Source organism: Macaca thibetana, chromosome 1, assembly GCF_024542745.1.
Source record: "Macaca thibetana thibetana isolate TM-01 chromosome 1, ASM2454274v1, whole genome shotgun sequence".
Lineage (NCBI taxonomy): Eukaryota > Metazoa > Chordata > Mammalia > Primates > Cercopithecidae > Macaca > Macaca thibetana.
This window is the reverse complement of record NC_065578.1, coordinates 116,923,790-116,933,023: the sequence shown is the minus strand read 5'-3', so window position 1 is coordinate 116,933,023 and position 9,234 is coordinate 116,923,790. Positions and strand designations below refer to the sequence as shown.

The following is a 9,234-nucleotide window of genomic DNA, read 5'->3' as shown; positions in this document are numbered from 1 at the left end:
AAGACACTTTAACATAGAATCCAGAACACCAGAAGTAAAGAGAAGACTCTCGGAGGGCAGGGGCTGGGGGAACAGGTCACATACAAGGATAAAGCATCAGTGGCATCAGACCTCTCAACAGCAATACTAGAAGCTAAAAGACAATGAAGCTCCTTCCCTTGCCCTCCAGCCATGGCAGGTGCAGCTCCATGAGTGACTCCAGTGGCCTCACCTGCAAGTGGAGCAACAGCAGCAGCCTCACTAAGGAGACCACCAGATCACCTCTTCCTCAGGCCTGACCATGTCGACCTACCGACAGACCTGTACGCAGCCAGTGTGTCTTCCTTCATCATACGCTCACCTTGTCAAAGCTCCCAGAGAGGGTTTCAACAAAGGATTTGGTTTCAAGTTGGTGAAACGAGGTAAAAGCAAAGTCACGTGGTGGTGTGGAATTCTCAGTCTGGTTCATCTAATACAGACAGCGGTAAAGTTACTGGGATCTTGGAGTCCAAATATAAATGGTGCAAGTATGACTTGACTTTCACAGAAAAATGGAACACTGATGACACTCGGGACAGAAACCACAACTGAAGACCAAATTTGTCAAGGTTTGAAAATGATATTAGATACTACCTTTTCACCAAACATAGGAAAGAAAAGTGGCAAAATCAAGTCCTCTCACAAGAAGGGGTGTGTAAAGCTTGGCTTTGATGTTAACTTTGATTTTGCTGGACTTGCAATTCATGGTTCAGCTTGCTGGGTACCAGATGAGCTTTGACAGCACCAAGTCAAAGCAGATGAGGAATCACTTTGCAGTGGGCTACAGGACTGGGGACTTCAAGGTGCACACTAATGTCAATGATGGGGCAGAATTTGGAGGATCAGTTTGTCAGAAAGTATGTGAAGATCCTGATGCTTTAGTAAACCTTGCTTGGACATCAGGTACCAGCTGCGCTCGTTTTGGCCTTGCAGCTAAATTTCAATTAAAACCCACTGCTTCCATTTCTGCAAAAGTCAACAACTGGTTGACTGGGGAGGGCTACACTCCACCCCGGAGGCCTGGTGTGAAGCTCACCCTGTCTACTCCGGTAGATGGGAAGAGCATGGATGCTGGAGGCCACACACTTGGCCTTGCCCTGGACCTGCAGGCTTAATCCAGATGAAAGAAGCCTCTGGGAATGGATATCAGAAGACTCGGCCTTGATGTATTTCCATTGTGACTAGCAGGCTTTTTCCCCCTGAGAAGGTGATCAAAATGAAGGATGATCTAAACATGAGCTGTATTTTTAATCTTTAGATGGTTACTTGTTAGCTGCTTTCTAGTTCAATAGGCTCTCTCTCTCTAGTTGCCAATGCTGCAGTCCTGCAGTTATCTGTACATTGTCTAGATGTATTTAACTGTTAAATGTGCTACCCACTAATCATGAAATAGACCTTTATGAAAACTGCACCGTTGTGCTCGCGTTTGTTTTTATGTTCCTTTACACACTGAATATTGTCATTGCATGAGATGAATCAGTGGACATTTTAAGATGAGGTTTAAATTATTTTTGTCAAATTTAACCACCATTAGAATTACTTTTGGTATCCCAGAACATTACAAATCATGAATAAAACAAGCATATAATTAATGGCTCCAAGTACCTGCCAGCGAGGGTCAAATCGCCCTGGTATCTTGCTACTACTTTGTTTTTCAGGTGAGCATTCTGCTCTTCACCTCAATCTGTCCCTAGATTAGTTCCGTGAACCTTTTAAGACTACAATAAGAGCGTACACGCTTTTAAAAAATTTTTATAATGAGGAAATGTCTCCACATTCCGAAGAAAAATGAGTACTAGCCTAGAATTTTATGCTCAGCCAAATTCAAGAATGTTATACTCAGCCAAATTCAATCCAAGATGAGGGTAGAATAAAGCTATTTCAGACATCCATGCAGGCTGACTGGCTGGGCCCTCTATCCTCTCAGTCTACCCTGATGTGAGACGGTGAGGAGGTAGATGATCTGTCTCTGGGGGCTGCTGTTTCAGGGGATGGCAGGCAAGAGAAACACCTGCATACAGCAGCTGCTTGGGAGATAGGACCCCTGTGTGGGGGCATGAACAATACCCCAAGTACTGCTCCACTAAGGGAAGCTTGGACGCCTAGGGGATATTGTTTGGTTCTCAGAATAACTAGGGGATGCTAGAGCCATCAGCTCCCTAAGGACCAGGATGCTAAATGTTCTACAATGCAGGGGACAGTCCCTCAACAAAGAATTGCTCTACCCGTAATCCCAAAAGCATATCCTTGAGAAATCCTGAATTAGATACTTTCTTTGGCTTTCATTGTGAGGCTGTTTATACTTAAAGCGGGGTTGAGTGGGAGTAGAATGCTATGGGGGTAGGCTGGGTGTGGTGGCTCACGCCTGTAATTCCAATATTTTGGGAGGCCGAGGTAAGCCGATCGCCTAAGGTCAGGAGTTCAAGAGCAGCCTGGCCAACATGATGAAACCCCGTCTCCACTAAAAGTACAAAAATTAGCCAGGTGTGGTGGTGGGTGCCTGTAATCCCAGCTACTCAGGAGGCTGAGGCAGGAGAATTGCTTGAACCCGGAAGGCAGAAGTTGCGGTGAGCCAAGATCGCGCCGCTGCACTCCAGCCTGAGCGACCAGAGTGAGACTCCGTCTCAAGAAAAAAAAAAAGAATGCTATGGGGATGAGTCAGGTGAAGTGGAGAAGACAGCTGAATAGGGGAGAAGGAAGGAGAGGGAAACTATTGAAACTATTCCAGGACATAAAATACAATGACTGACTAGAATAAACAGGTATGCCTGACATTCATTAGTCTACAGAACAAATTCTACTATCGAATTCTTTGTGGCGATGCCCACATTTGTAAAGGGTTCTGTGATTGTTCTGTGCCGAAGTTCAGGCCTACACCCTGTCAGCATGCCTTGCCTGGACCATTGCTGTGGCTGCCTTTCAGGTCTCCCTGTTTCCAGTCTCCCCTCTGCCCCTTCGTCCACGACACAGTTGCCAGAGTGATCTTTCGAAACACAAACCCAAATCTTTCAAAACAGTACTTGGGGTATCGTTCATGTCCCCACACAGGGATCCCATCTCCCAAGCAGCCGCTGTATGCAGGTGTTTCTCTTGTCACTCCCCTGCTAAAAGCTTTCAGTGGCTCCCCACTGCCTCCCCATTCCCCAGGGAGTGTGCAGCCAAACGGGACTCATCCTGCAAGCATCCAAGGCCCCTGCTTTCTGAGGCTTCTTCCAGTCATCCCCTGCCAACGCGACCCTAACGTTGTCCTCCTCTGTCACAGTACTCATCTACAGCATGACACCAGCATGTTTTTGTCTTGTATTTCCCAGGAGCTCTTTATGGGCAGGGGCTATTTCTCATCCTTCCCTGACCCCCAGGGCCTGGCAAAGTGGCGTGCACAGGATGTGCTGAGCACTGCTCCTGTGCTCACTGAATACAGTTGAGTCATTTCTCCCTCACAAGAAGCCTGAGCGCAGAGAAAGCCCAGGATCCCTCCTGTCACCAGCATAAGCAAGGGATCCACATCACTTCAGGCCTTCTCTGGGCAACTGAGTCCTTCACAGCTTCTTTGAGTCACAAAGGCCACTGTGGAGCTGTGGGCAAGGATCCTACAGATAGGCTAACCCAATATCTTCATTTTGCAGATGAGGAAACTGAGTCCCAGCAAAAGCTGCTGCCTCACCTGAGGCTACAATGCTGCACACACCAGAAGAGGACATGGTCTGCTGGTGTCCAGGCCGGTGCCCCACCAGCTCTCACCCTATGTGAAATGGAACTAATTGGAAACTGGTGACCATTTTTCCAGATAAAATGTGGGCTTCCTCACCCTATCCTCCCTTCTTACTGCAACCGGAAGCTATAGTGGAGGATGTGGGGCTGGGAGGGATGGGAAATAGACTTGGAAGGTGATTTGAGGCTTCCTTTATTTGATTTTATTTTTTGAGGTGGATTCTCACTCTGTCGCCCAGGCTGGAGTGCAGTGATATGATCTCAGTTCACTGCAACCTCTGCCTCCCAGGTTCAAGCAATTCTCCTGCTTCAGCCTCCCTAGTATCTGGGACTACAGGTGCACTCCACCATGCCCAGCTAATTTTGTATTTTTAGTACAGACTCCGCCATGCCCAGCTAATTTTTGCATTTCTAGTTTCACTATGTTGGCCAGGTTGGTCGTGAACTCCTGATCTCAAGCAATCCACCCACCTTGGCCTCCCAAAGTGCTGGGATTATAGGTGCGAGCCACTGTGTCCGGCCCAAGACTTCCTTTAAACGTTCGCTTTTGCAAGATCCCGAGCCTCGTTCTACAGGCAATGAAGAGCTATTGAAGGTTTTTGAGAACAGGGTGACTTAATTGCAGCAGGGCTTTGGGCTGAAGGGAGAAGTGGGAAATGCGGGCCTCTAGGGACCTGAGCAGGACCACTGCCCCCATAAGTGATCTGTCTTTGGCTTATGAATGCACAGGGAAGGGGCAGAGTGAGTCTCACCTGAACGGCGAGGTCTTTGCTGGGAAGTTTCTTGGCAGATGTAAAAATTGAAAGGGAAGATCCTGGATAAAGAACAACAGGGAATCTGTCTCTAGATTCTGGAATCTGAATTTAAGGAGGGTCCAGAGGTCAAGAACATGGTCTTGGAGTCATGGTGATAGTAACTGGGACCCACCAGCCCAGCAGCCAGCCCCTGGGAGCTTGAGCACAGAGCTGGGCAGCTGGGGGCGTGGACGGGGGCCCAGAAGATCCGGTTCTATAAGGGAGTATCATGAGGATACTCTATATCGTCCTATAATTTGTGTTTTCTCTATATTTATTTTCCTTTACAAATTTAGTAATGTATCTTGTCAAACATCCAGCTTGTCTCCGCTGGCACCGGGAACCAAGGGTACCTGTGGGGACTCTTGTTGGGGGCAGTCTGCATAGGAAGGGCAGCTTCCCAGACAGTGGGAGGACAGGGCCACTGAAGTCAGGGCTCCAGAGGGAAGAGTAACTTGGTCACCTTCCCCTCCTGACGGAAGACTCCCTTCAACACTGGGGATTTTATTAGGGGAAGTGAGAAATCCCTCATCACTACCGGCTGTGCGGACGTCAAATCTTAGACTCAGTTTTGTTCTACTCACCACAAACCCCCTTGATTTTATCACCATTGGAGCATAATAATTTCATATCAAAATCTGAAGTAAACATGTGCTGTTCTAACAACAGGCCACTAAAAACACAAAACAAAATTGTCTTTCCACCCCCAATCTAATAGTCTACAAAAATGACAGGCAAATTGGTCCCTTTAATCAAATCCATCTTTTAAAAATTGAATCCTAAGTGTGGACATCCAGCTTACTGGTCTGATGTTTTCCTCGTGAAGATCTGTGACATGGGTTCAAGTGTCCTCTGTCCCCTGGGATGTCACCTTCTAGGCTGGTCGCCCTCATTCCAGCTCTAAGGACTCTCCCACTGTACCTGTTCCCATCCTGCACCTCCTCCTTAACCCTTATGACTGTGGTTTCCAAACTCCAGGGCACCCGAGAACTTTCTGGACATGATTCCCTGGCCCTTCCTTAGCCTTTCCACCATCCCTCTAAATCAGAATCTGAGGGCGGGATCCTGCGAGTCTGCATTTTGAACTAGCACTCTAGGTGATTTTCATCAGGCATCAGAAGACCAAAACGAAGGTTGCGACTTTACTGATGAATCGCCTTGTTGACGCACCCGTACACACATATCTAGGCTACCGTTTATTAACCGTCGACATTGTGCTAGGGTCTTTACTAAGTTTACCTCCTCTAATCCTTATACTAACTGCAGCAGGTAAGCATCCCCATTTCTATAGCCGCAGAAACAGAACTTGCCAAATGCCACAGGGTTAGGAAATGGCAGGGTAAAGTCCATCCGGCTCCCCAGCCCACTCAGTTCTCACTCTCAGTGCCTGTTCCTTCTGCAATGGAAAAGAGAGAAACCCTGGAGGAAGCAAGCACTGGGCTCTCCTCGCAGCCTCATCCACTTCAGTCTCCCCTCCCTAGGCAGTAGAGCCATCCTCTACCTGTTCTTATTGAAACTTACTATTTTTCAGATAGCTTCCTTCATGGCTTAAGCATTCTTTTAAAAATAAATTGTTTTTAATGACTTGAGATGGGGTCTCGCTATGTTGCCCAGGCTCGTCTTGAAATCCTGGGCCCAAGCAATCCTCCTGCTTCGGCCTCTCAAAGCACTAGGATTACAGGCGTGAGCCGCTGCGCCCAGCCAACTTGAGTATTCTTGACTTATTCTCGGCAGGGTGAAGCCTTTTTCATGATGGCCTCTCCTTCATCGTTTCCCTTGTAAACCTGAACGGCCCACAGAGTCACACTGATATGGTCAGGGCCCTCCCTAGCCCCCTTTGGATTCATCAAGGCTGAGTCTGAATGGATAGTTTTCCATTTGCAACGTTCCCCCATCAGGAGCATTTGGTATGTCTGGATCTCATTTCTCCAGCCTCTGACAACCTGCATGCCTTCTGCAGGCAAAGAGGCTGAGCTCCCGGGCCAGAAGTCTGCTTCCAGTGGGGCCGACCCTGCTGGCCGCGCCTGGGGGTCCAGTGGGTTGCTGCATTTTCAAACAGTCCCTACCCCGTTGCACCCTCAGGAAAGTGGTAAAGGGCTCTGCAGTCCGCCCTCAGGACACCCGAACAAAGGGCTTACTAAGTTAGCCTCGGAGGTGCACCTGGGGACTGTGGGCAAGAAGCACATATTGACTCAACAATATGGGGTGCAACTTTAAATTCCAAACAGATTGTCCCAAGCTCTTTCAGAGGAGTTCTAAGGAGTAGAGCCAGCCTGCCTAGCAGGCGTACTAACATTTGCGGGCTCTATGAAGAACCGAGGAAGGAAGTCCACACTTGCTGGGAACATAAGAAATTGTGACCCTGATGGGAAGAGGAGATTCTCCAGCGGTGAGGGACATGGTGGAAGGTGGGCCAACAGGACCATCCGGGACCAGAGGGCAGTGACGCCCACGTGATTGGGACTTCGAGGCCCAGCTTCAGAGATGCAGTGACAGCAGCTCATGCTGTCAACGGGCAACCACAACCAGCCCTGAGGAGGGGCAATGGAGGAACCACTAAGGAGGCAGGTAATACCCAGCTAACAGGACTGGCAGACTGCGGTCCTACCTCGCTGAGGAACATGGTGGGGGCACAGGGGAGGCAGAAAACAACAGGGGAGGGTCTTGCTGTGAGGCAGCCTGTCCTCTAGTTCATGGGTGGGAAACTCCAGACAGTGGGTCAAATCTGTCCTGCTGCTGGTTTGTGAACAGCCAAAACAGGACTGGATTTTAAACGATTGGGGAAAATCAAAGGAATATTTCATGCTACGTGAAAACGACATGAAATTCGAATGTCAGTGTCCATAAATACAGTTCTATTGGAACAGTCTTGCCCATGCATTTGTGTGTCATTGATGGCTGCTTCCATGATACAACATTGGTGGAATATTTGTGACAGAGACACACAAAGCCTACAATATCGACTATTTAGACCTTTGCAGAAAAAGATTGTTGCCTCTGGATCCAGAACAACCCTCATCACGCCCCCAGTAAGTTGTTTCTCGAATTGGTTTCCACCGTGGTGGGGTCAGGTCACCCAAGCTGATCCCCCATAGCTGGGCAGGGTCTCTCTCCCTGCCCTCTTTCACCAGGCCTGGACTGCTGACCCTACTGGAAGTCATTAAATGCTCTTAGGGTGGAAGAGGTACTTGTCTCACAGGAAAACACAAGCATGTTAGGGAGTGTGAGTTCGTCCCAGGTCCGGGGCTTGCATGGTGGAGGAACCTCTGAAACAGCAGCTTTGGAGGGAGGGCACGCCCCTGCCATGCAAAGTCCTCTTTGTTGATCAACACCATTATTAGAAATGTGCACATCCCAGCAAAACCAGCAGGTCACACATTTACAAAAGCGCCTGCCACACTAGAGCAGGAGGCTTCTGGGCCTTTTCAATGTGCAGATTCTAATTCCTGGTACGGGGAAGTTGCTCAGTGAAAGGACAAAATAACTTCATTGTATAGAGTTTGCCACAGTCCTCTGGAGCAGTACCTTTCATTCTCTGCTTACCCTCAGCAGACGAGTGGCGGAAGTGGGTCTGAAGTTCTGGGGAACTTCGGTGAGTTGGCAGTACCTCGAGAGTGAGGCTAATGGGTTGCTTAGTAGGAATTATGATGATATTGCAACCCACAGGCCAATGGGCATCGGGGCAGTCAGCCAGGACAGAGCACTGGCCGGTGCCCTAGGCTCCCAGCCCAGCAGCTGGACACGGTCCATGCTATCTTGGCGCCAGGTGTGCAATTGCCAGCCCAGGCAGCTGTGCAGGCTGTGGCATGTTGCTCAGCCTCTCTGAGCCTTAGTTTCTCTTCCGTTAAGTAGCGGGTGGAGTAGGGGGAGAGTCTACCGTCCTTAGCTGGCAGGGCTGTCACGAGCATGGTGAAAGTGTGTAGCGTGCCCTTAACCGGCCTCTGTAGGTATTAATCAATTGTAACCAGTGTTTTTACTTCCTGATGTCCAGCAGAACCAAAGAAGTTGCGGCACACATGTGTTAATGATTTAAATACCACTTAGACATTTCTCTTAACTCCCCAAGCAGACTGTAAACTCCTCTAGAGCAGAGGATATCAAGTAATAGATACTGTCTATGGGCACCTGGTACTGGGCTTGGAGCTTTATTAAAAAATACCTGGCTTTCCTAATTCTTAGGAACCCCAAAACTGGCATCATCATCACCTGCATTGTTCCCACAAGGACACTGGGCTTGGAGCGGTGTATGCAATCACTAGGGGAGCAGAGGAGCATGCTGAGCTGGAGTCTCCAGCTCCAAAGGTCCAGCTCTTCTGCCCCACTGCCTCTCTGTAAAGGGCTCCTCACTTTGAATCCCTTGAACCCTACTGGGCACCAAACTGCCACTCAAACAACAAGCCAGAAACCTGGCCACAAGCCTCTGGTTTAACGTTTCCTAAAGTAGGGACTGTGCCCGATTCAGCAGCATCCAAAATTCAAAAGCCAAAGTCAAAGAAGAGTTCATTTCCTTTCAGTAATATCTAAAGTAGGATGGAAAATAAGCCTGCTGAAAAGCTGCCTCTTTTGCCAGAGCTAGAGAGAGAGGGGACGCCTCTCCTGCTGTCCCTGGTCAGATCAGGTGAAGGCCAAGGAAACTGATCTCTCACGGTAGGGGGAGGGGATGAAGGGCACAGGGACAACGAGGTACATGCAGTTGACTTAAAAACAGGGA

At 48.8% G+C, this 9,234-nt stretch overlaps 1 pseudogene; it reads left to right on the top strand.

The window, feature by feature from the left end:
* The first annotated feature begins 280 nt into the window (after nt 1-280).
* LOC126930927 (voltage-dependent anion-selective channel protein 2-like) lies at nt 281-1,133 on the top strand (annotated as a pseudogene).
* The last annotated feature ends 8,101 nt before the right edge of the window (nt 1,134-9,234 follow it).